This window comes from Heloderma suspectum, chromosome 3 (assembly GCF_057233095.1).
Source record: "Heloderma suspectum isolate Gila_16-S chromosome 3, 16-S_ref, whole genome shotgun sequence".
Classification (NCBI taxonomy): domain Eukaryota; kingdom Metazoa; phylum Chordata; class Lepidosauria; order Squamata; family Helodermatidae; genus Heloderma; species Heloderma suspectum.
This window is the reverse complement of record NC_139460.1, coordinates 299,653,019-299,680,990: the sequence shown is the minus strand read 5'-3', so window position 1 is coordinate 299,680,990 and position 27,972 is coordinate 299,653,019. Positions and strand designations below refer to the sequence as shown.

At 42.0% G+C, this 27,972-nt stretch overlaps 1 protein-coding gene and 1 long non-coding RNA gene across 2 annotated transcripts in view; one reads left to right on the top strand and one right to left on the bottom strand.

The window, feature by feature from the left end:
• Positions 1-27,972, top strand: part of PPM1L (protein phosphatase, Mg2+/Mn2+ dependent 1L) — a 254,980-nt gene that overhangs the window by 37,415 nt on the left and 189,593 nt on the right. The gene's annotated exons all lie outside the window — the stretch shown is intronic.
• LOC146351495 (uncharacterized) lies at positions 310-17,200 on the bottom strand. The gene is made up of 4 exons (XR_014789621.1): positions 16,947-17,200; positions 10,664-10,803; positions 4,543-4,639; positions 310-804 (listed from the first exon to the last, which is right to left on the bottom strand). It is a non-coding gene; the product is annotated as an uncharacterized LOC146351495 (long non-coding RNA).

Here is a 27,972-nt window from a genome sequence, read left to right as displayed (position 1 = left end):
ACCATTTTGGGAGTAGGGATGATGCTCCCAATACAAGTTTATCTATTCTGCATATTTAACTAATCTTTTTTTTATCTCTAAAATGTGTGCCCCATCCTTCATTGGGCCAATCAGAATTCCAGGCTTCAAGGTATATTCAAATTGCAACTCATTTCTGGGTGTTTTTTTTTAGGAGCGGGGAATTTGCAATCTGGGTATATTCACAAGATCATTGCAACACACTCTATCTGATATGTAAAAAGAGTTGTGAGAAACAATCCTCCTTTGGTTCTTGTACAAGTACAAGATTAAACATACACTGAGAAATCTCTAGTTGGAGCTTTTATTCAGCATCCTAAAACTTAGTGATTTTGTTCAGTTAGTCAACAAATATGCATGCCATTTGCAGGGAAAAAATGGCAACAGGCCATTTTCTCCATTTGTGGGAGATACTTAACAATGTACATTATGGGAATAACCATTATGAACCTCAGACAAACATGCAGACACTTTTTATGCTAAGCAATTCATCGTGGTAGAGAAACTGAAATATTTCGTTGCAGGAATGGGAGGAACCAATAGGCCTCTGGCCCAAATTGATCTCCTCCTCCTCCTCTTTCACCTGGTGGACCCTTCAAATTCTGCTTGCAGCCTTTCTTACTCAGAAATCAGAATCAACAACTGATATGCAGAAGTAGATGGGATGTGGCTGGCAGCTTTTCTGCCTTAACATCTTCTTTTTATTCCACTTTCATTTCAGAATTTATTAGACAATGATGTTGTTGACCCAAGGGGGAAGGAGAGGAATCGAGGTTCTTTCCAACCCTGCCAGGAGAAAAACTGGATTAAAGATGGTGTTAGGTTGTAAAATGTTTGGGTTACTGATAGCCTTGGCTCTACAGAAGGAGTTGGGTGAAAGGCTTAGGTGAAAGGTGGGGAAGGATAGCGTTCTGCAGTTAGTGGAAAAGAATGGAGAGAACTGAGATCAGCACTTTTAATTTTTATCTTGCCAGATCAATTGGTTGCATCCACTGGTGGCTTTGCATTAATGTGAAGCGCTTATGCAAGGTGGGGCACTCTTTTGCTGACTCCCCCCTACCCACTACAGCCCCACCGCCTGGAGGCACTTTTGAGGGTTGTGGAACCCTCTGGAGCATTATGGCATATGGCAACGGAGGTTGCAGTAGGTAAGGGCAAAAATCAGGTGCCTCACCTTGTGTGAGCCGAAGCACTTCCTACTAACACCAAGCCATCATTTGATACATCCCAATATTTTAAATTCTAATTTCTTTTATATCCTGCTTTTCCTCCTGAGAGTTCAGTTTGTGCCTCTCTTGTTTCCCTGTAAATTTGGTTCTTAGCCCTTCAGGTGCAAGGCACTGCTTGCCTGATACATGTGTTTATAACCCATCTAGAACCCATGGATAGAAATAAACTCTTGTAATTGATGATGTTAATTGAGAGCTGGCCCGAGGGCTAAGCAGGGAGGGGCAACCTACAGATTTTGAGGTATCGTTAAAGGGCAGCCAGTTGTTAGTATTATAAATGTATCACCATTGAAGCATAATTTAGATTTTTTTGTTCCGAAGTCAACAGAACATCTGTCAGATATTAAGGGTGGATTCTGCTTTTCTTTTCTCTCTGCTTTGTCATTACCACACCGGAGATAAACATATGTGAAGTAAGATACTGTGTCCTTTTTTGTTTGCTTTTAACCTTGTTTGTTTGTTTGTTTGGTTACAGCCTCTGCAAAACACACTTGCAATCCTACCCAAAGTGAATGCTGCCAAAAGTTCTTCCACAGTATCTTGCAGTGGAGGCTGATGGCTCCAATGTCAGTGGGGCAATGAATCCTCTCCGGGTTTCACTCAGAACCAGTCAGAACTCTAAAGGAGCTTTGCACCTTGGATAACTCCTTTAGAGATCTGACTGGTTCTGACCGCAACCTAGACTGGATGCACCGCCCCACTGCCATCTGAGCCACCAGCCTCCACTAGTATCTTGCATTAATTTAGAACAGCAGTGGGGAACCCCTGGCCTGCAGGCCGAATCCGTTCTGCCAGGTCTCCCCACCCAGCCTGTCAGCTCTCCCCACCTGGCCACACCCCTTTCAACCATGCCCTATCATCTGTCCTTTTCCCACAGTGATCAGGTAATACAGGAAGAGATTGGTCTCTTCCTGTGTTGTTAGATCACTTGGGTTTTAGACTATAGAAATCTAAAACGGAGCTCTTTTCAGAAGGGGTCCCTCATTCATATACTAAATGCATGGAGTGAGACCATTTCTGCTGACACTGATATCACGTAACTCCACCCCTCACACCCCCTGATGTCTACCTGTTTGTTAGGATATCTAAAAAAAGGTTATTACTGTGTAGGCTCCCCATTTCAGACATTTCATTGAGTGTGCAGATGTTGGAAGGGGCGTGCTGATGGGGTGTGTGACATTGGAGAGAGGGCCCATAGGCATGTTCCTGCTGCCTTGTCATGTTTTGAGTGTACTAATGGGAGGTGACTTCCTGGAAACGGCCTTGGTCAAACATTTAGTCAAATCATATTAACTAAATGTTTGATAGAGGATAAGTCTCTCAATGGCTACTAGTCACGATGCCTCTAGTATCCAGGGCAGTATGACTCTCAGTCCCAGTTTGCTGGATAACATGAGCGTGCCATTGCCCTCATATCCTGCTTGTCTCCAATGGGCCTCTGGTTGGCCACTGTGGGAACAGAACGCTGGACTAGTGAGGCCGTTGGTCTGATCCAGCAGGGTTCTTATGTTCTCATTGGTACTATTTATTTATTATTTTATTAAGACACGTATGAACCGCCTTTCAGGTCACATTGCCCTCACAAAGCAGTGTATATAATAATTACGCAACAAACATTCTGGTCTCCATCCTCCTTCCTCCTGTGCGCCCTCCCCCACAAAATGCTCCTGAGGGTGAAGGAACACTCTAGAATGGTGTTGGTTATAGTAGGGAGCAGGATGCAGCTGGAAGAAGCAGTCAAGTGGAAATTAGGGACATCTGCCTTTGGACACGACTGGAAGTGCCTTCCGCTGGATCAAGATCTTCTCTGGATCTCACCCTGTTCTTTTTCCCTCACAAGAAAGTATTTTACCAGGCACTGCTCCAAAAAATGACCTCGTAAATTATATTTATTTCCAGTGATGACTCTTGAGTTTACACAGATCCTTTCCCTCCCCACTTGCCCACTCCTTTTACATTCAAGCACACTCCCCCCTCATTCAGAGTATTATCCTGATGTAATTTATTGTGAGATGTTATTGAGAAAAGTCCTCTCCAAAGATTCTTGTGATTTTATTGTTTATCCTGCTGAGGCTTTAAACAGTATCTCCTACAATCACTTTTTAATCAGAAAAGAGGAAGCTGCCTCCTCTGTAACTGTGTTGGTTGTAGCCTTATGAAAAGTATTTTCATCACTTTTGGTGTGTGCGCCTAATATGGAATAAACTTTGGGATGAAAAATCTAATTTTAATACTTTCCATCTGCCAAGGTAAAAGGGCTTGGGATTCCCCTACCACCACCTTGAAAAAGGTCTAATTCTTTCACCGCTAATAGGCACAAATATTTCCGTCTTAGCTCGTTTTCCTATAAATTAAATGTGCCAGGGGCAATTCTGTTTTTATTCCTAACATTGGGCCTGTAGCTTACAAGTATAGGAAGAGAAGAGAAATTCTAACCAGATGCATTGATTAAATGTCTACCGATTTTAAGAGAAATCTATTTGTCGGGTTGTTTATCAGTAACTTCTACAAATTACTAATCTTCAGCCACATGAGTAATCTGGTGCAGTCAAGACCCCAAACACCAAGTTTAACAGAGATTTTCCAAGTATTTATCATTGTAACTATAAAGTCTAGCACTCCAGTGCTAAAAATGCGTGCACTGAAACCATGCCATGACTTCGGATAGGGCTATGTCAACACTGATAATTTTTAAAAAAACTGGAATAATGCATGTCTTTGCCTTAAAAATATAAGATCTGCAGTTCTGTTAGGTGGTAGGAAGGGTTGGAGAACAGGAGTGGAAATCAGTATGACCTTGATGAATTGGAAAAATAGTATGAGAGTAATAAGAAGAAATTAATAAAGAGAGAAATAAAGGTTGCCGGAAGTACTGCTAATGGCAGAAAGAAAAATCCAATGCACAGAAATGAAAAAGGGTAGGGGGACAGGCTGGGCCTCCCCAAGACAGGAAAACAAACATTCAACCTTTTCGTATGTGTAATCTATAATGCTAAAAGAGGATGTGTGTCTGTCTGTCAGCACCATAGCTCCAGGACCATGGAACCTAGACACCTGAAACTTGGCATGCATACTAAGAGGACCCTAGGGGTGTGTACCTTGAGCTTATTTTGTTTTTTAAACACAACAATTTAATTTAATTTAAAAGTATATTTGTGTTTGAAGCTTACAATGCCATTGTTGTTCACAAGATGGCAGACTTTCCTAACCAGTGCATAGCTTTGCAGCAGTCAATGCAATATAGTTTGAAGCCAAGAGGGAGTAAGCTAAAGAATAGAGTTATAAATCTGCTTACCCTCCATGCACCCACACTTTTCCTTGGTCTTTCAGGCTCAAATCCAAATGAGAAGGATGGGACCAGCAAAAATGTCCCACGTTGTCCTGGTCCTGTCCTGCTTTATGAAACATCTGAACCTTACTGTATTGCTAGAGAAATTCTCCTGTGAGTTGGTCCATGCCTGTTCATTGCTTGTAAGCAAGCCCAGTTTGTGACATTACTCAACATCATTACTGATCACGGGGCACATCTGTTAAGGCATCAGCCGTGGCCTCCACTTTCATGGCCTTGTGGAGCTTGCGCCAACATGAGATAGCCTTAATTCTGGTCTTAAGCCAGCAGGGTTTTTTATCATTAAATTTCCCTAGTTTTTAAAAAGGAAATTTATTATTGCAATGTTCTGGAAACACACACACACAAAACACAATCAAGTCCTTAACTAAGTAGATGTGTAAAAATGAATATATATGTCCCTGTATGTTCAGAATACCTTACTTCTGAATAAACCTGCACAGGATTTATTCTGCACAGCTAGCTTTTTCCTTTTCCTCCCTCTCTTCATCAGTGATCTGTCAGTCAGTGAGAGTGATTCCTTCAGAGCCTTCAAAATATCTCACTCTGATCTCAGTTGACAGTTTCCTGCTACCCCTCCCCCACTGTCACAGTGCTGACAGGAAGACCGGGGTTCTAGCAGCATTTTAGCCTTAGAAGGCAACTGACCATGCCCAACATAACTTTGCCAGAAGTTGCTGCTATGGGCTCTCATGGGGGCAGAAAAACCTTGATAACCTTTAAACTGCTGCTCAGAATTTCACCAACCAATGAAAGGCACATTCATTTGTTGGTGAAACCAATTGCTGGACAAACCTGAGTAAGGCACATCAGTAGTTTTCACCAGAATTTGAGAGAAATATACAATATGCCAAGCTGCAGCTTGGAGTTAAAAGTACAGCTGTGTCTATTATCAGCACTGTTTAACCTCCTGTATCTGTGGTAATTTGTATTGGACTGGTTTGATATTTTGCACAGTTGTACACCTCATGGTATGAATGCCATGTTTCAAGTTGTTAGCTTTACAAGTGTCATTTCTATAAGCAGTAGAATTTTGCTCATACCGTCAAAACTTTTTTTTCTTTTTTTTTTGCTGTTCACTTCAGCTTAAAGGGGTACTCCTGAGCCCCTTTAATAATAGAAAGCAGCCATTAAAACCTAGTGAACAGAAAAATTCAATTCAAACTCCATCTTTCATCTTAATTCTGTCCAGTGAAATCCAGTCCAAACAAGGATTTACAATGCTTCAGAAAAAGGTTCACTTCAGACCTTTGCTGTTGCATTTTTAGGAGGGAACCGTGCTTCACAGATGTAGGAAAGGCAGTGAGAACATATCCCTATAGCTTGCGTCATCTGTGATGTTTGATTCATGTTTATGTTACTGAAGCCATACCATAGGCTTGCACAAGTTGGCCTCCCCTTATGTTTTCCAGTGCTCTCCCTCATTTCTTGGGTTGTGGTTACTGGAGTCTTCAGTTCCATCCAAATTGGGCAAACTATGGTTACAGCAAACCACAGTTGTCTCTAAACCAGAATTTGAAACCATGGTTTGAAGTGTTGTAACTCTTTGAACCATGCAGCTGAACTAGGCTTTTGTCACTGCAACTTGGCTTTTTTTTTTTGTCACTGAACTTGGTGTTGGGATTAGTGTGTTCCAGAGATTGATCTTGGAGATCATAATGGGGCAAATGGGAGGAAGAGAGTCTTTTAAATTATCTTGATCCCAGTATTCTTCTGGTTGAAACAACAACATAACAACTAAATTGGATTAGTATGAATTAAGGTTTGTTCTGACATTAAAAAAGGTAGAGGAAGGAATGTTATTGGAAGCTCCAACGCTGCTTGGTACATCTTAACACCAAGCCTCTATCTGCGCTATGTTCAGCAGAAACCAGCTTTTTGTAATACAGATTGGATATTGTGTAAAAACTTGTCATTTTTCCACCTCGTTGCATTTCAACTTGTAGGCAACACATGTATTTTTCTACTGGTTTGGAGTATAAGCCTTTTTGCATGTTTTCTGGAAACGTGATTTAAAAAACCTTAAAATACATGCTGTTCCTTTTTATCACACTGTTGTACAAGTTCTTGCTCATGAAATGTATTCAGATATGTCACCTGGGGGAGGCTGGCAGGGAGTAATGGTGTTCTCTGATGTCCCCGTGCTCATGCTGAATTAGGAGGCAGGAGAAAGCAGCCTCAGGTCTTACCTGAAGCTGCTTGCTTTATGACGGTATGCCTAGACATAAGAAGAACCCTGCTGGATCAGACAGAAAAAAGCCTGTTCTAGTCCAGCATCCTGCTTCCAACAGTGGCCAGCCTGATGCCCATGGAGAACCCACAAGCAGGACAGGAGGGCAATAACTCTCCCCTGGTGCTTTTCCCCAGCAAAGAAAGATATATGCCATGCATGTCTCAGTATCATCAGGGATTTATTAATTTTCAGTGGCAACTAGCAAGGTAAACACACCCACACACACACACATACACACACACTAATCAATGTGGCACTAAATGGAAGAATTGCATATTACTTTTAGAGAGTGCCAAATATATTTGCTTGGCTTGTGTGACTCCAGTGTTCATGAAACATCCGTTGTTTAAATGTGGGCTTGTGAGAGCCATAGCCATGGCAAGGAGGTCATCATGTCTTGCCAGTGATGTTCTAGATCTCACCTTCTGAATTTATGTAGCTTTCATTAAAAAGAAAGAAGGAAAACTAAGAAAGGATCTAATCCTTTTACATATGGAGGTAAAGGAAATATATGCAGGCAGTATTCCAACCAATTGCTCAGTAATTGGGAAACCAGCTCCATGGTCCCAGTATTCTGACCAACGAGTGCAAAGGAACTTGGATGATTGATCAATACTTGGCACTCTGTAATCTTCTTGAATTATTGACCCCTAGAATGATATTAGGCTATTTATGTTTAGGAAATACTGTTTTGCACTGACTTCAGTGTAATTTCCCCTCCTTCTCTTGGGTCACACTGCCGTACTTCCGGCTATGGGCCTAGGACTTAATCATTTTTGTCAGCTATTAATGATGTCTGCCTGCATGTTCCTAATCGTGAAAGGCATTTAAACTGATCTAGTAGTATAATATAGGTTCTGGGAGGGGGAGAAAACAAACCCTTGTCTTTTAGAGACCTGCTGTTTCATTCTAAGGAAGGAGTTGGTTTAATTTACAAATTTACCAGAACCCTGATTGTCCTGATTTGCGCTTCTCGGTGTAGCTGTAGCATTTAATTAGATAAATAAGTCATTTGCAAAGGACCCTGGTACATAGAAAATACAATGAGCTGCTCTACACCAGGTTAAACTGTTGGCTGTGTCTAGACCAGTACTGTTTCCTGCAGTAATGGTCAGTCAGCATTTTTGGCAAGTGTGCCACAACTCAGGCCCATGAGAGAGTGCCAGTCTTGTGTGCACCACAGCGTGTACACAATCCCCTGTGCTCAGAGAAGGGTGGAGTTTGTTTTTTGCCTACTGAGCTGGGGAGTAGGGAGTGCTATGGCACTGGAAAGGGAGAGAGGAATATAGACCCTTTTACTCCAGCTGTGCACCCCATAACCTGCTCTCATTGGCAGTGGCTGTCCAGGATCTGAGCATGCTCTGTGTGCAAAGAATGCCAAGTTAACAATGGGGAGTGGGGAGAGAAATGGAAAATCAAGGGAAGGGGGAATACAACTGAGTATTCTGGAAGAAGGCACGGCTGGCTGAAACCATGAACAGGAGTCCTCCATTTTGTTACAGATTCCATTTGTGTATATATTATTTCTGTATAGTGAAATCTTATCACCTTGATTTTAAAAAGAAGCTTTTGAGGGGTCCCCTTTGGTTATGTAGTAAAGAATGAATGAGTGTGGGAAGTGCCAGTTGGTATAATTCCTTTTCTCAAATGGAATCATAGCCCTTTGGCGAAGGCCTGACATATTTCCAGTTGATTAGACAACCTTCATTGGATTAGTCTCTTGCTGTAATTCATCTTCGGCTCTTAATATTTCCTGACACTTTACAGCCATCCCATAGTGCCATTAACAGGTTGATTATCTAATCGCCTGTTGGCCTGCAGGAAAAACTCATCTTCCTCCCAAGTTATTTGTTGTACTTTAATAAGAAACTTCATCACAGGATACCTTTAAAAGGAAATGACAGAGGTTCAGCAGCAATGATGCTTGCAGGGCATCTTTGCTCGCTAGATGTAGCAATTTACTTCAGTAGAGAGGACAGTTCTGTTGAAGTTAATTAGAAAGCCAGCTCATTCACATGCAACTCACATGATTCGGGCTGCCATCTTGACATGAACTAAGACATGAGCCATTCAGAGGAGGCTGAAATGTATTGTGTTTTTAGGAAAGAAGATGGTTGGTAGAACTAATTTGTTTTAAACAAAATAGATTTATTTATTGATTTGTTTGTTTAGAAGATGTATTCTTTCAATTCAATGGTCCTCAAGATGGCTTACAATAGATTATAACAGGGCTAGGCAACCTGGTGGCCTCCAGATGTTTTGGACTATAACTCTCATAAACCTTGACCCTTAGCCATGCTAGCTGGGCCTGACGGGGGTTGTAATCCAAAATATCTGGAGGGCACCAGGCTGCCTAGCCCTGCATGCCCATACACAAACCCAGAACCAACACAACCTGGAAGTGTATAGTTCTCTACAGCCATCCAGCTTCCAGCCAGCTGGAGCAATTCAGTTTTCCTCTTCTCAATGTTGTCTGACTAATTCTCCTTTGTTTTCTGTCTTCTACCTTGTTGCGACTCTATTTCCACATGTCTCCCCTCAGCCTTCTGAATATCTGTTAGGGCAAAATCTCTGGAAACTCTCTACAAGTCATCAAGATTTCCTGTTCTTCTTCAGGGCCTCGGGCCGGGCAAGGTACTTTTTTATTTTATTTTTTTGCTCTTGCCCACTTTGAGGCGCTGAAGAAGATTGGGGAATCTCTGTCTTGGAGCTTGTCTGAGCAGCTGCAAGGAGGTGTGGTGGGAGAGAGGAAGACAGCCCGAGGGGCTGCTTGACTGCCATGATTGCTTTTACGGCACTGGACACTGGGGGAAGCAGAATCTTGGACTACATAGACCATCTGTACAGCCCAGCAGGTCTCCTCTTAACATTAAATGCATCGATGATTTCAGCCTTTGTCTAATGTCACAGAAATCTAGATAGGGAGATAGGCAAAAGTATAGCCTTGCAACAACCTTACGCAACTGTAGACTTGCGATAGATATCCATGCCAATGTCTCGTTTGGATTTTCACAGCGCATTAGATATGGGTCTGCATTTGAAAATGGTTCAGAAATTCAGTTAGTGCAAAATATGGCAGCCAGACTGCTAAATGGAACTGCCCAATAAGATCATATTATGCCAGTACTTTGTCATCTTCGCTGGCTGCCAATCCATTTCCGGGCCCAATTCAGAAATGTTGATTTTAACCTTTAAAGCCGTAAACATCTTGGGGCCACATTACTTGAAGGAGGGTCTCCTCCCATATTTACCTACCTGGACACTAAGGTCATTTTCTGAGGCCTTTCTCCAGGTATCCCCATGAATACCTGGAGAAATGAGGTGTGTAGCTATAAGAGAGAGGGCCTTTTAGGTGGTGGTTCCCTATCTGTGCAGTGTCTTCCCCACAGAGGCTTGTGTTATGCCTACAGAATGGTTTGTTTGGCACCATGTAAAGTCCTTGTTATTCTCTCAGGCATTTTAAGAACAATATAAGTGCTTTTAGGACACTGCATTGTACTGCTTCTGATTTTACTTTGGTTTTATGTCCTGCAGTGTTTTTACTTTTTGCTACTGCTTTTATCTTGGCTTTATTATATGCTGATTTCATTCAAAGTTTTGTCTGTATTTTATGTTTTTAATGTGTTGTACACTTCAAGAGAACTTGGGTTATTTGGCAATTTTTATCTCCATCTTCCTGCCTAATTTTAACCAGGCAATTTAATTTTTAAAAACTGTGAGCTGTAAACCATTTCATTTCAATTTTAAAATGTTATGAAGGCCATTTGAACAGTTCTAAGATGTACCCTTGAAAAGTTAAGAATTGACAAAGGCTGCATTTCTGTACACACTTACCTGGGAGTAAGGCCCATTGCAATTTGCTTACAATTTACTTTTGGGTAGAGATGATTGCACTGGTTTCACTCGAGGCGTCCGAACCTTCCTAATGCAGCTTGGCCCCCAGTCCTTCAAGACGACTATTATTTCCTGCAAGCCTTAAACATAAACAAATTTAAAATAAACCGAAACTATTGGTGTATATAGCAGTTCAAGGGAGAGTTTCATTTGGTCTCCTGGATGGATGTTTTCTTATCTCATCCTTCAAAAATGAAAACATTGCAGAAAATACGGATTTTTTATCAGCATTGAACTGAGGTGGTTGCTTTTGTGATCGACAGCATTGGGGAGGTGTCGAAGGATTCTTTGAGCCCTAGAGTACTTCTTTGAGCATTCAGACTGTTTTGGCCGGGGGGGGGGCGGGGGAGGCACTTCAGAGCATTTAAAGCATTTGTAAACTAATAGCCTACCTTTTCATTTGGTTTTAATATTTGGATCAGCGGAGACAATCAGCTTTGATATCTGAAGAAAGCTGAGTTTGCCTTTCTGTGGTTTCTCCTACCCAATTTGTGTTGTTTGGAATTTACTCACTGATAATACCTTTGGCAGCTGAGACAATTAACAATCGCTATAAATATGGGACATACTTAAGGACGGTCAACAGGTCTGGGGAGTGTTTGGTATCATTTAATCATCCAGAGAAGACAAACTCCTGCCATTCCCAAAGTCTTCGCTCCCAAGCAATCGGTCCAAGTCAGCCTGAGTTGGGGGACGTTGTGTCCTGTCGTTTTTACATTTTCTTATTTCCCCCGAAGGTTACGGGTTCCCCAGCATATTGGAGAAGGGTTTGGACATTTGGCCAGTTTTGCTTTGTGGAGGCTGAGAGTTCAACATTGGTCTGTCGCCATTTCTGTTTGAAAGAAACTCTATAAGTGATGTTTTATTTTAAGAGACTTAAGAAGTGTCTATGATAACTATTTAAGTTGCACAAGTAGCAGCGCCGGGGAGTCTGTACAGCTGACTTGGCTAATAAGGTAGGAACGAATTCCATCTGAGGAGAAACTGGGAAGGCCTCTGGGGGGCCCTCTGCAGGATTAGGGCTAAGTCCAAACAATTTAGATCTTAGTATTGTACTATACAAAATACTCTAATCCATAGTCATGTTTATACATTCAGTTCTGGGTTTATACAGCACTGGGGCTTTTACATGTCACAGTTTTGGGAGGGGGTAAGGTAAAGGCAGATCACCTTATATGGAGGGGTCAAGTAAAAAAAGAACAAGGTGCCCTTCATCCCCGTCTTTAATTTTAAAAGCCAAACAGTCTAAAATTGACTGGTACATAGATAGAAATTTTAATTTATTATGCTCTGCCCCATTACAAAATCACTATAAGGATTACAAAATCCTTATTTTGTAATAAGGATTACAAAATTACAAAATCACTATCAGGACCCTCCTGATAGTCCAAATGGTCATGGAGTTGGTTATGTTGTTGCAGAACCCAAAGTCAGAGAGACCACGGAGTGAAGGAAAAAGAGATTCTTTATTTAACGCGCGGGCTTAAGGCTGGAATCATTTCCAAAGAGCCAGAAGCCCCGAAATACATCAGCACATTGGTTTTATAGACATTGTGACACATATGAAACGGCTCCTCCTCCCCCTCCCGCGTGGGGTTGCAGTCCTCAACATTTCTTCTCCTAGCACTATTGTTTATAATACAAGAACTGGGTTATAGGGTAGCCATGATAAGGAGAGAACAGAAGAGAACAGCAGAGAACAAGATATACAACTGTATGACCTTTGACAAGATAAGGAATTCCTGTGTCTCGTCAGCTTACAACAATATATTCAAGGGAGAAAGAGCTCAGCAAGAACATGAAGCATGAGACTGCATGAGGCTACTTAGTCTGACCCCCGATATGGCTGCTACATTCCCCCCTTAAATGCATAATTTCATTAAAATTATAGCATTTCTGATAACCATACAAAGCTTTTTGTGACATACATATTACTTAGCCTCTTGTTGGGCTATTAGAGCGTAGAGGGCAGCAGTTTTACTAGCTGAGACATAAAACAGATTGGTTAAACAGCGCATAAGACAAGGAACGCAGAGACATAACAGAACTTTTATGAACAACACTGGTAGAATTAGGATGAACAATGCTTTTAAGCTAGCTAAGATCTGGAAGCCAGGGGGTTAAATAATTGAGCTAATTGTTTTGTCTTATTGTTTTGTAAGCTACTATATTGTGCAGCTTGTTGATTTGTTTATCTACAGCATTGCCATTATCAGTTAAGTTAAAACAACAGAGCTTTTGGTGTGTCTCACAACTTAAATGATGAAGAAGGAAGAGGTAATCTATACCAGCTTTATTTTCTAGAACTGCACCTCTTAGATCACGCAACTCTTTATTTAACAATGACAATGCTCGTGAGGTGGCATTTATGCTTTTGGCTAAGCTGCAAGCTAACCAGTTGATCTTTAGACCATTAGCCAAGGCTAAACCTGGAACCCTAACCAGTGACATTGCTAAGGCCAATTTTTCTGAGTCAAAATATAACTGCACATGACTATTACAATTTTTAGTTAGTTGGAGTGCTCGAGGCTGCCGTCGACGGATTTTCTCGGGCTACAGGGGAAGAATTGGCACCAGTTCAATTGGCGGCTGAGGCAACATGGGTGGTTATTAGACAAGTTGGCAGGAATTAATGACCAAGTGCGGGAACTACATGTGTAAAACCATCCATGAGGCAAAAGTATGTGGGCATTATTAAAAGATATGTTTTGAATTTTATTACAGTGGAAGGGGGCCAGGGATAGCTTTATATTTTCTGGAAAATTTTTGACAATTAAGCATTCGTGCACACGTAGCATTTGTTTCAGCAACGATGGGGGTGCGTAGAGTGAACTCTGTAGGAGGTAGGATCTTTGCAACCACGCCCCAATTAGCATTTTGGGAATAAGTTACACTTACACTATAAACTCTTAACATGGTATCTTTTTGAATTTTCCCAGGATGTCTACAGACAGGTATTAGGCAAGAGCTAATAAGCCTGTTTGCAGGTATACCTCTTGGCAAACAAAAATGTTTTACTCTTGTGATGTTAGCCAGGTGAAGCCAGTAATTATCAGCAAATCACTGGGACAAACTTCTTTTTCCTTTCAGGGGCTGGCCCCCCTTTTTGCACCTTATTAAGGAAACACAATGTAACACTACTAACACTACAACACGCATGTTTGATCTTTTTTGGGATCTGACCGTACGCTGGGCAGCTATTCACCTGGCAAGCTGCAGTAGGGTCTAGTCCCCTTCTTCAATTCTCTAGTTGCAGGTCTGACCGTACACAGGGGGACAGTTTCCCGGTGTGTCCACAGTAAGGTCTAGCCTGAGTCTTCTTACTGCTTTTTTAGAATGATTTTTAAAGGATTTTCAGGATTTCTGTTTACAGTCTACTCTCCCCCTCTCGCTCTCTTGACGCGTGTCCAATGTATCCAGGGTTTAACTCCAGCTGCTTTCATAGCTGCGGGGGTGGAAAGTATGACAGTTTTCAGTCCTCTCCATCTGGGAGTCAAAGGGTTATTTTTCCCTCTTTAACTCATACTTTAACTCTTGGTTGGAAAGGATGAGCTTTTGTGATGGGAATGGCTTATTTTTTTAAGACAAAGCGACGCTGGGCTTGAAGAACTTTGCTCAGTGTTTGAACTTCTTGTTTAAGGCTAACGTTTGCTTGCTTTTGATGCTGCTCCAGTGTCAATTATGAAGTCAGTGTCACGGCCCCTCACAGTCAATGTCACGGCCCCTCTCAAGCTGTCTCCCTCTTCGCCCATTCTGGCCCCTTTGGTTTTTTCCTTTGTGTATTTGATTTATTTTATTTGGGCATTCATGCCACTAATGTCCATCTTGTTCACACTGGGCAGACTGGTTCTTTTTTAAGAATCTTTTGCCTCTGCCGGGTCTTCTTCTTTTCTTTCTGCGTACGGTCTTCTTGGGCCTCTGGGTTGAGGGGGGTATACTGCCGATAGGCATTTGAAAGACGCTCCAAGTACGCTCTGGGGCCTCGGTGGCACCTTGCAGCACTTTAGACACTTTGGTCATATTAACTGACTTCTTCATACCTGCTTTCATGGCTTCTAACAGCAGGGTTTGATACTGGGTGAGGCGCTCTAGCCCCACTTGTGTTTTGGGATTTCAGCGGGGGGGGGGGTTACTTACAAGGAGACTTTATTGGGTAACTTACAGCACACAGGCATACTTAATGGCTGGATCAGACAGCTTCTCTGAACCACGAGCTATTGGGCTAAATGGGTTTTTATACCATACATGTTACCCATGAGGCAGCACAACACTAGCAAGCATTTTCAGCATAGGCTAGAAGTGTTTGGTTCTCAGGCACAGCTTCCTGTAAACAACTTCGCTTCCCAAAGTGCTTGATAACACTTTTATTCATTAGTATGGGAAGACAATTTTTTTCTCTTTCTTTTGCTTTTTTTTTCTTTGCTGATCTGCCTGTATTGCAGATCATGTTTCAAACTTTTTACCTAAAACTTTCTGATCCATGCACCAGCCTTGTCTCTTTATTTGTCTTTTTCAAGTTAAACTCACTTACTTAAACCTTTCTGCCTTACACTAGTCCCAATGACACACATTTGGGATAGGTTCTTCTTCTCCTTCTAGTTACATTTTCTTCATCTTAAAGAACTATTACATTATTGTGGCTACTTTACCCCAGGTAATAAGCTCCAGGCACAATCAGCTGCTTTTAATTTACCCTGGGGGCAACTATGGCCACGCTTCCTTTTTTCAAATGTTTTTTCTTTGCCTCTTGCCTTTTCCTTTTTCCTTGTCATCCATCGGAAACCACACTTAGTATCATTTGGAGTTGCAACTAAGACTAATTTGCAAATATCACATATATTTTATGATATCTAAGAAATCATAAAATATACACAACAAACTTTTTCTGCAATTTAACACAATGAATGGAAAGCACTTTTTGCATGGTAAGGCATGATGGAGCAGATCCAGCAATTATACTGCTCTTCTGGCTGAAAGCTCAGGGCCCATTAAAATCAAGGGACGGGCATACCCACACACGCAGAGAGTTCTAGGTCACCATTTTTGCATCGGCAACTCCATGCTGCATGAGTTCTGGCAGAAGGAAATCTAAAAGTCATAGATCAAACTCAGCCTGCTGTACACTGAGCTGACTACAAACATAGACACACGGTCCACAGCGATGAGAGTTCAAGTTTATCAAAAGCTTCACAGCACTGTCCATGGCAAGTCTTTGACAATTTAAAATTTTAGTCCATGTGCAGAGTGTCTCTAAAAAGCCCAGATGATGATGGAGGCAAACAGAGAAGGCTCTGGGCAATGAAGATGCGATGTTTCCAGCAAAGGCTTTCTACTTTTGCATCAGTTTAAAAAGGGAAAGTGTGGCCCTGCACCCCTTTTGACAGACAAGGGCCTTTAACTTTTTAGCAAGGCCTCTGTCTAAACAGAGCGGCACAGCTCAGCTCTCTAGCCGTGACGCTTTAACCTGGGCAACTCCTCTGTAAATTTTATTTTACTTCTGTCAGGTTCTCTCACAGACATTTTAAAAACTTACTCTTTTTTTTTTCTCTTCTAACCTGGTACACGAAAACACTGAAACACTGAGTGCCGAAACTCAGGACGCTGGGGGGTGATGGGCATCGCCTTATACTTGCATTTTTTAGGCAGCCATTAATCTTCGGGGAGGCGGTGGGGTGATTTGCAGGACTTCAAAGGCAAGCTTCTCAGTTTGTTTGTATTTGTAAATCCCAAGCTCAAAACAGGACACCATGAGGTACAGGGCAGCCAAATTCTTGCTTTGGCACGGGCAACAAATAACTCGGGTCAGCTTTCTTCGCTGGGGTCTCAAACAGGAAAACAATCTTAATTTAAAGTTGTAACATCACTGACAGTGTCAGCCAGCCATCTACACAGATCTCATTGTTTTTTAAGACAGTTGCTCCAATATTTTCTTTTCTTCTCAATCAGGTTGGGTCTCCCAGCTTACACAGTTTATTGCAGCTTTCAGGAGCATGGTAGTAGCGTGATTTTGGCTTGGCCAGGAACATGCTGTCTGGTTTCTCGGTCTCTTCAGCACACACTTAGGCAGTGTAACACTGGACACTTAAATCAGTGAGATTTCTTTATTGCAGGGAATCCCACGGCAAAAGCGTAATGGTTACGCTCTTCAGAAATAATATAGCCGATGGTTAGTAGCTACAGGCTCTATGCAATTCTATCACAGTTCAAAGCTAAACACGGTTACCTTGACAGAGATCTTCAACATGGTCTTTCCGCTTCATTCTGCTTTGGGCCAGTCTTATGGCACACTTTTCACTCGAAGAGGGGTCTAGCCTGTGCTCTGGGGGCTGATTCTTCACCTTTATTTTCTATTTTGCCTTCATCTTCTGGGTCTTCATTTTCAGTTTCCATTTCTTAGGGATTTCATCTCAATTAGGCGAGGTGATGATGTTGCACAACTCAGAACGTTGTGGGCAATTTTCCTGCCCCCCCTCTCTCGGCGCGCTAGGCTAACAGCTACTTCTTCGGCCTTACATTCTCACGCTCCCACGCTTTGTTAAAAGCCAGACTGTCCTGCAACATTTTTCTAATAAACAGCCTCAGATCTTGTTCTTTTTTTCCTCTCAGCTCGACCTTGAGCTTTTTGCTGTTTTCTCTCTCTATTCTGAATCTTTGAAAAAAACCTTTTTCCTTCTTTGTTTGACATACATCTCAAGGGGGTGCAAGGTTTGCTTCCCCCACCACCAATAGCCTCCCTCCTAAATTGAAGACAGACACAATTAGGGAATGGGAATTGGTCAGTGAGTAAGGGGTCTCACTGGCCGACACAAGAGGATTTTTCACACCACGCACTTTGCTACTGGCCTGGGCACCCGGACGGTCAACGGTATGCTTCAGAAACCGCAGTAGCCACTCACACAATCATCATTCTCTCCACTGCATCCATATGTCCCTGCCACCCACTTTTCCCACTTTTTACCAGAGCGGAAAACGGCTTCCCCAGCTTCCTCAGCTTCCTACTGAGTACTGGCATGCTGGGTACTGGCGCCCACTCGGGGGTGTGATCAGGCCCCCCTTCTACCCGCAAGGAGTAGGTTCTTTTGTATACGTATACCACCAACACTGACCTTCTTCATAAGGCGGGGCCCTCTTTTTTTCTGCCCAGTGGCCTTTCTCCCTAAAGGCGGGGCCCTCTTTTCCCCATATACTTGCCTTTCTCCTGAAGGCTTCCAATGTGGGTTTCAACTCAATTGCAGCTGCAATATAGGCAGGGCTCAAGTTCCTTCCTCCACTTCTCAAGGTTCTCTTGCCGCTCGCTGCCGTTTGGGCGATCCCGGTGCAGGCTTTCTCCCATTCACTCGACAAAAAGGTCGGTGGCGCCAAGAAAGGGAGGCATGCGCCGAGCTCGTCTTCCCGGTGCGGCGATCAAGAGCAGGCAACTGCCACCTGTCTGGCTCAGAGCCTGCCACATCCGAGTCACGGCACCATTTATGTTGCAGAACCCAGAGTCAGAGAGACCACGGAGTGAAGGAAAAAGAGATTCTTTATTTAACGCGCGGGCTTAAGGCTGGAATCATTTCCAAAGAGCCAGAAGCCCCGAAATACATCAGCACATTGGTTTTATAGACATTGTGACACATATGAAACGGCTCCTCCTCCCCCTCCCGCGTGGGGTTGCAGTCCTCAACATTTCTTCTCCTAGCACTATTGTTTATAATACAAGAACTGGGTTATAGGGTAGCCATGATAAGGAGAGAACAGAAGAGAACAGCAGAGAACAAGATATACAACTGTATGACCTTTGACAAGATAAGGAATTCCGGTGTCTCGTCAGCTTACAACAATATATTCAAGGGAGAAAGAGCTCAGCAAGAACATGAAGCATGAGACTGCATGAGGCTACTTAGTCTGACCCCCGATATGGCTGCTACAATGTATCAACCCAAGCTGTCACCCCCTCCCAGTTCACTCCCCAGCAAAAGGAAATATTTGATATTAAGCAAGTTGCTGAGCTTTGCATGTTGGTGTAAACACTAGAGGCAGTCTTCAAGGCTCTCAAGCAACTTGAAGCAGAAACTGCAGTGATTCCAGAAATGAAATCTAGGCTTGAGCAAATCTCAAATCATGTGGACCTACTTACGAGCTTAAAAGGAACAGGAGCGAACCCCAAGCAGCGGAAAACTGCATCCCAGGATCTAGTAAAGCCTGTTACTACCTCAAGGACTGATTTGAGTCCTTGAGATTACAAGATAGTAATCACTTTGCATCAAGTGGCCCTTGATGTCTTCCTTTTACAAAATGGCTCCCTCCCTAGTTGGCAAGGGAAATCTAGAATTCTGTCAAATCTAAATAATTTGCTGAAGCTGGGCCTAACAATTGGAGATCTGATATCTTTTCAGATACTCCCGACATTACGATACCAGAAAAGATTGGTGCTGACCCTTTTTTCACCTTCGATGGTGAGCAAAATAATGGCGTCGGGGGGTATTCTTCAAAAATTTAACATCAGAGCCAGGCGGGTATTCCAAAACAGGGAAGTACAACCCTTTTTTCCATCTTTAGGCCAAGCTAGGCCTTTGCTTCCAAAAACACAAGATCTCTCTAATGGGGCACCATCGATTGATTTAACTCTAGATCTAGTACAAAGTAAATTACCAACCAAAGATCCTGTACCCACTAGTTCCTCTAAGGCAGTGCACAATTTTGATCCTGTAATTATAAACTTCCCTGATGACTCTCTGTTGCAAGAGAATCCTGCACAGAGCAATGCTCAGCCTGCTGAACATATATGTCCAAATCTAAGAGAGATAACAGCAGAAGTAAATTTTCTGGCATCCACAGAAAAAGAACCCTCTTCACAATCTTCATTCCTACATCACAGCTAAAGAATGGGGTCATTTGTTGTGATGTTAGACTCAACGAAATTACTGCTATACCCTCCCCTTGACTAGCAGGAAATAGAGCCCCATTAACCTCTTCGGCGCTGTCTTTAATTTCCAACGCTCCAATTTCTGAAGGCTGCCCATGGGGTGGTGTTGCTTGTGGAACTGCAACATCCCTTGAGGTACACCTGGATGAGCTGATTATCCACCCCTCCCCCTTGGTTTCAAGCTATTAGTCTTCAATTTAGAAGACTGCATCTGATACTGATTAATGTTTACGTTCCTCCAAGGGGCTTGCCTCATTATTACGCCCAAATGTGGCAATTGTTGGACGAATCAATTGGGGCCATCCAACTGAAGTTTCCCAGATCCATGATCATCTTGGCTGGTGACTGCAGTGCCTGCATTGGGTCATCTTGGGATCTGGTCTAAAATAATGAAGAGGGGTTAGACAAGTGGAGTCCAACTTGGGATTTACCCACAAGACAGTCCAAATACTGCTCAGTGAATAGTCATGGCCATTATCTTTGCTTGCTGATAAGGGAGACAGGTTTAATCCCATTAAATGGTCTAAGCTCTAAAGATCTTGGGGGTGACTTTACCTTCTTCAATCACTGGGGAGCAAGTGTGATCGATTACATTTTGATTTCAGGGGGTTGTCTAGACAAGGTCAGACACTTCTCAATTGGTTCTTATCCAGAGCAGGACCATCAACCAGTGAGGTTAGCAGTAGACATTCAAAACTCCATGAGGAGAGGGGAAGCCAGGACTAGAATCGGAGGCCCACTCAGGAGTGCCAGAATAAGGATTCAATGGCAAAATGTGGATCAACAGGAATTAGGACAAATACTTGCTTCCAATAAAATGAGAGATCTATATGATCTAATAACAGATGGTCATATTGGAAAAGCTAAAATTGACCTATTCCAGGATATGACTACAGAGCTGGAACCCTTGTTATTCCGTACCCCATGACTGTTATTAGGCCCTAAAACTTCTTCAAAACCGTGGTGTGAGTCAGACACAAAGAAAAAACTAAACAAAGCTCATAATATGCTTAAACGAAGGGCAATTACCCCCCTTCCAATTTGGTATCTTGAGCAACGCCGATTGTTTAAAGAAAAGAAGGGAGTACTTCCTTTCCCAGTGGGTAGAGCTGAGGTCAGCCCTAAAGTCTAAGGATAGAACAACATTCTGGAGGCTGATAAATCAACATCACAAGCCAAGTCCTTCACAAAGTTTATCCCCCCATCATTGCATCTAGATGGGATGATCACTAGCTGTTTTATGTAGTAGGGACAGAGATAGATGTGGATCCAGAGGACCTGGTACACCAGCAAGCGTGGCACCCCGTAACTCCGGAAACAGTTATTAATTTAATTACAGACTTAAAGAAAGGTAAAGCCCCAGGCTTAAATGGTGTAACTGCTGACTTTTTGAAAGATCGAATTAACTGGTGGGCCCCATTGCTTGCATCTTTGTTTAAAACTATTGATGTCTCAGGAGTATTCCCAAAGGAGTGGGCTATGGCAATTGTCATCGCAATCCATAAGGGTGGTTCTAGATCTGACCTGAGAAATTATAGACCAGTTACTTTCCTGGACATGATTGGCAAGCTGTATAGTAAATACCTTTTACATAAATTAGAGCCCTGGTTAGAAGAGTCTGGAATCCTGGCTGAGAAACAAGTGGGCTTTCGGAGGGAATGCTCTACTATAGATCATTGTTTGCTCCTACACCATCTGATTGGGAAATATACTTCACCGCCATACAAAGTGCTATTTGCAACATTTATGGATCTGAAAGCCGCATTCGATTCAATCTCAAGAGTGTGACTATGGCAGAAACTCAGAGATCTTCAGATTGGCCCCCGGTTGGGAGTGAGAATCCAGGGACTATATACAAATTCCATCATGTGAGTCAGACTGGACACCAGCGGAACATTATCCAAAGTTATCCCTGTCAATAGGGGGGGTAAGACAGGGATGCCTGCTGGCCCCAATGTTATTTAATATATATCTGAATGACATGGTAAATGCCCCATCTGGTCCACAGTTCTTTCCACCATCTCTCGGGCTCCGTCCAGTTTCTGATGCTGTCATCCTGTCTTACACCTTGATAGGGATGAGACGGTTGCTGGTGGCTCTTTCCAAGTTTTGCCAGCAAGAAATGTTGACTGTGAACTATAAGAAAACAAAGGCTATGGAATTTGGTAGATCTAGAAAGATCCATCGCTGGTTGTTGGATGGCCAGAACCTAGAGTCAGTAACTAAATAGAAATATCTGGGAATCATTTTTTCAAAAGCTGGCAAATGGGTTAAACCTATAAAAGGGACAAAAGAGAAAGCTAAGATTACAAGCGGGGCAATCCTAAGGTTTTCAGCTGGGAGGGGAGGGCATTTAATTTCCCCAATTTTGGAACTTTATCGTTGTAAACTATTGCCACAAATGCTTTATGGGGCTGCGCTATGGGCAAATTCAAACCTGGCTGAGCTGGAATCAGTTCAACATGTGTTTTTAACAAGATCTCTAAATGTAGCAAGAAGCACCCCGAGGACATAATAAGAACTGAAATGGGGGTCTTACCCATCTTGGGCCTGGTAATGAATGCAGCGGCTCATCTCTGGCTCAGATTGACTTTCCAGCTAACCTCACCATTGCTTCAGTCTGCTTTTGAAGAGATGGACCGTGTGGCCGGGTTGTGGTCAGGTACAATGAGAGAGTATGTGTCACAAATTGGTTTCTCATAGGAATTCCTTTTATCAAAGGTTATGATGTGGCCAAATCACTCATAAAGCAGAGGATAGCAGATACATCGTGGCCAATGGACACAGTCAAGGTGGCTAATTGTAGGTCAAATAAATTATATGCTGGGTTGCCAGCTACATTCAACCAGGCGGCATAATGTCTGGCACACCCAAGTCCGTATTCATTACAGGTTCTTATGACAAAATGCCGACTGAATAGTATTCCTCTGAAGGAGGTAGAGGGAAGATTTCATAATGTACCCAGGCCATGTTGGCTATGTCCGTTTGGCTGCAAGACAATAGAAGATCGAATTCACTTTCTGCTGGAGTGTGCTAAATACGATAACTTGAGATTCAGATATATTTTTCCAATCCTAAAGAAAAAGAGGTTGGGACTTCCGGTTGGAACTGATGTCGTTCTGGCAGCTTCCCACGGGCTTTCCGTGGGAGCTTTCTCAAACAGCATTTTAAAAGGTTGAAAAACCTTTTCATCTCCCCCCTGGAATTAAAGGGGGGGGGCAAGGCAGCTCTGGATAACATCTTGGAGAAAAGTATCCCCCACGAGATAGTGGGGGGGGCTGGATTCCAGGATTATCTCCCCAGAGCTTTACCAACGCAAAAAGCTGTACTGAGACTCCTATTTCATAGGAGAAAACAGGGCTGACGTGTTCCATAATAATATATGCTTTAAGAAATATCAACGACTTCTGAGGGATTATTTAAGAAATGTTAACAATATTTGAGAACATCTGAGGACCTGCAAGATCTGTTTGAAAGAAACATGACTGCGCCGAGGAGAAGAAAGGAGCTGGCATCAACTCCCCCCGCACCCCCTGTGTCAAAAGTTTTGAGAACAGAAGATACAGGGGAATTATTTACTCTTATAAAGACTTTATCTTCGCAATTTACGGAGCAAGCCAAAAGGTTGGATTTAATCCAAAATTCCATCACCACCTTGCAAGGAGCTATAGATTTAATTAATGCGTCATGGCAAAAAATGGAGACGAAAATTAATGAGCTAGAAGACCAAGTGGCAGGAAATGAAACTACAATACACATTTGTTTTAAAAATGCCTCTGATAGAATTTCTCAACTGGAGGCCTTCAAGAGGAGATCCAGTGTACGTATTATTGGGATTAAAAATCTGTCTGATGATGTAAAATTGCCTATTTTTGTGGATAAACTTTTGCACGAGATACTCCCTATCCCATCTGATTATTTACTTGATATTGAACAGGCATTTCATGTGCCAAATGCTAAAGGGGCTGACTACACAATCATAGTCCAATTTGCAAAAGTCTTCACAAAGAATTATATCTTGCATTTGGCAAGACAGGGTGGAAGCCTTTCCTGGAAACAAGATAAAGTTATGTTATTTCCAGATTACATCAAAGAGGTGGCGAATAAAAGAAGGCAATTTATCAAAGCAAAAAATATGGCAAAACAAATGAACTTAAAATATTACTTAAAATATCCTGCTACACCTTGTATTGTGTCTGAAGGTCAGATGAAGAAGTTTCGAAATCATGAAATGGCGGCGGCATGGCTGAACGTAAAAATGCGTGAGCATTCTGTTACAACCCCATGAACTGGAATCTTTAAATAAGCTTTATTAACTGTTTGTGGTTAGTCTACATGATCCAGGCTAGCTCAGAAGATAAATGATTATGCATATATTCGTTTACCCTCTTTCATCTTTTGTTTTTTCTTGCTTTATATTTTTTATTTCAAAATAGATAATATATCTAGTCTAAAATATATTACTGACTGTTGAAGGTTTATATTAAGTTTTATTATTATATAACACTATATATTTATTATTATTAATAATAGTAATATAGGCTTTGGGGAATGAATTGTAGACCTGTTTCTTTGCTATAAGATTGATGATATGATATTGAAATGTAAGGTTGTTTATTAAACTGTAAGATTGTTAAGGTTATAGATATAGTTTTTTAAAATAGAATGGCATCGGAGGTCAAGGGGTATTGGAGTTTAAACTTAATTCTTTAAAGGGGAGGGAGAAGGGGAAAGAATCTTCTTTTTTTTTCTTCACTTCACTTCCTTTCCTCCTCCCTTTTCCTTTCTTTCTTTTTTTCCTTCTCTCTTTGTTATTGTGGTGTCCTCAGCAGAATATTGTATTGTTGGGAAATTGTAGTATTGATCAGGTTGTTGGTAATTTTGGTATTGTTTATTTCATTTATAAAGATAAAATAAATAAAAATATATTCAAAAACAAGAAAAAGAGGTTGGAAACATCAAGGGGTAAGGTGCTTATATTATTAAATGGATTGGACTATTATGTTGCTTTTAGAACGGCAAAATATATTAATTCTGCTCTGAAAGTGAGACAAGGGGCTTTGAATTCAAACTCCCAAATTTTGCTTTGTTCAAGGTAAGACAAGCCAAAATGGGTTGGTCATAGGTTTTAAATATTAAATTTTAAGGGTTGTTGAATTTCTGGAGGTAACCAGTGGCTGTATTTTAATTAAATATGTTTTAGCTGTATGGCCTGGTTCATTGTTTTGCAAATGACTGGTTGTCAATGCAATAAAAATTGAATTGAATTACTTTTGGGTAGGCATGTATAGGACTGTGCTGCTAATATATGAACAGATGGCATAATTAATATGCTGCTTTCTACTTCCTCCTTCAATCATACAGTCTGTGGGAACCAAATAAACATTTTCTGCTTAGGGGTGTCTTTAAAAACCCTTTAAAATAAAAATAAATGTTATTATACAGTAATATATTAAATGTGCAACTACTCCCAGCAAAGAAATTATTTATTTAAGCAAAAATAAATACATAGTTTCTCTTTGATTATAAACAGATGTCAATAAGGCTTAGGTCAATTGATTGTGATAATTGACATAGGAGATACGTCTTTCCAGAGAGCTGAAGATGCATGAATTCATAGAATCATAGACTTGGAAGCGAACTTTAAGGTCACCTAATCCAACCCCATTCTCACTACAGGGTCTGCAGTGCAAGATGCAACTACAGCATCCCTGAGAGAAGGTCATTCAGCCTATGCTTAAATATGTCTCATGAAGTAGAGCCCATCCCGCCACCTCCCGAGGCAGTCAGTTTCACAGTCAGACAGCTCTTACCTTTCAGAGGTTTTTCCTAATGTTTAGCCAAAATCTACTTTCCTGCAGTTTTCAGGGGAATTGGGCCCAGTTACTTGCAGTGTACTCATTCCACCCCACTATTATGTCGGGTGAATTCTGACTTGACATGATGCCCAAATGAGGCCAGTATATTTCATAGACATGAAACTATTTCAAACTGCTAAACATTGTAGTATTGTAAGGCTTTTGCAGATAAAGGTTTCCCTAGTTACAGTCTTAACTAGGTCAGCTGCTTCCTCAGTATACATATAAAAATATATAGACTAACTGATGAGATAATGACATACTAATTTCACAACTGCTTTTTTTCCTGATGGTCTGGTTTTTCCTTGAAAAATCAATTAGGTGATAAAATATTCATCCCTCAAGTCACAAAACAGTTCACTGTTAATACCAGCTTTTCCTTTTTCATAGCAGATTACTGGTTTCTGTGTTAGCTATGATTGTTTGAAAACTAATCCTGCCCTTTTGCATTATCTACTTCTTAATGGAAGCTTAAATAGAATGTATATTATGGCAAGCCTTGTCTGTCTCTAAAAAGAAATTTAAAACTGTTGGAACAGTTTTAACTGCAAACGCTATTAGTAAAAATACAATACACAACTGTTCTTCCAGAAATCATTACTTTGAACTACATTCTAATTCCAGAAGTCTGTGCAGAAAAAGTATACTGTAATTTGCATATAAATGAATTGTACTAAGCTTGCCACAACAGGAAATATTTTTCTAATACTGTATTTAGGCAGCAATCCTATAGCCGCTAGTCAGCAGCTAGATGGGCATAGGGTATCTGGTTTTCCGGGAACCAACCTCGGAGCCCACACTCTGAGGTTGGTTCCTGGAGAACCAACCCCCTCCTTCCGCACTGCCTCACAGGGAGCATGGAAAAGCCCTGTGCTCCGGGCTCGCAAGAGGAGCACAGAGCAGCCAAAATGGGGCATTCCCAGGGGGCGTTCCAGGGCAGGGAGGACGGAAAAGCCTGTATGACACATCCAATGTGTCATATGGCAGCCTCCTCCTCCGCTCAGCCCTCCTGCGGCTAGACAGCCACAATCGGCTGTCTATCTGCAAATGCAGGGCAGGAGAAGCGCAGAGGGAATGATCCCCTCTGTGCTTCTCCTGCCCTGCTTTGGATAGGCAGTTGCCTCCAAGTTCGGAGGTGGCCACCTATCTACATTGCTCCCTAAATATATTGACCATGATTCAGTCTAGTTGAGCCAGAATGTGTGTCTGTATGCTCAATGTGTTCCAAGCAATATAGTGTGGATGAGCAGCATCTTCATTTGAATGCATATATGCCCGCAGCTCCCAGTCCAGAGAAGGCTATTGGGCTGTTCGCACAACATGCTAACCCTCAAACAGTGGTTGAATGTGGGTTGTTGTTGAACTGTGGGTTAGTGTGTTGTCTGAACCCAGGACATTTTCCGCAGGGTGGCTTGTTAACCATGCAATGTGGCTTGTATGAACCCTGAACAACCCAACAACAAACCATGGATTCTCAAGGTGGCTTGTTCAAGAAAAGTAAAAGTTGCATGGTTAACATGCCACCCTGCAGAAAATGTCCCGGGTTCAGACAACATGCTAACCCATGTTTCAACAAATGACCCACTGTTCAAGAATAGCCCACACTCAGCCACTGAGTATGGGTTAGCGTGTTGTGTGAACCCAATCATTCTGTACATGTGGGCTTCTGCATATGGATCTCCCCCTGTGGATCTTCTGTTGGCATCTAAACTAATCATTACTAGTTTAATCTTGTCATATGAAGCTTAGTGTCCTTTTGTATGATTCAGATTCAAAAAGATGACAGGCGAGTCATTCCACATGGAACTCTTTGTAGATTGCAAACCATGGCTCCAAGGCAGAGCACATACTTTCTGTGGCCAAGATCCCAGGTTCAATCACTAGCACAGGGATGGGGAACCTCAGGCCTGGGATCCTAATCCAGCCCTCTAGGATTCCCCAGATGGCCACGCCCCATCCCCTGGCCAACCCCCTTCCCCTCAACCACCAGTCATTTGGTAGCTTCTCAGCTCTTGTGTAGCCTTTTCTCCATTCTAAGACTTGGTTAGTGGCAGTAAGAGCCTTATGCTACAATATGCTGGTATGTTTCTGTACTTTTGGCTGCAGCCCCTTTGCCTTTGACCAACCACTGGAATGCAGCCCCTGAGAGCTTATCCGAAATTGTTTGGGCTGAAAGAGGTTGCCAACCCCTGCCCGTACATCTCCAGCTAAAAGGAATTTACTTATTTGTTAAATTCATATACCACCCTTGAGGCAGTTTATAATCATATTAAAAAACAACAAAAGAAAAAATACAGATAAAAATATCAAAATAATACAATATTAAACATTAAAATATTAGCAGGTGATGTGAAAGATCTCTGCCTGAGACCCTGTAGCACCACTGCTAGAGCTTTTCTATATGGGGCTGTTAAGCCCGTGTATCTACTTTCAGCTTCATCGCAGAATTGAAATGCATGAGGAGTGTTTCTTCTCTTGCTTTT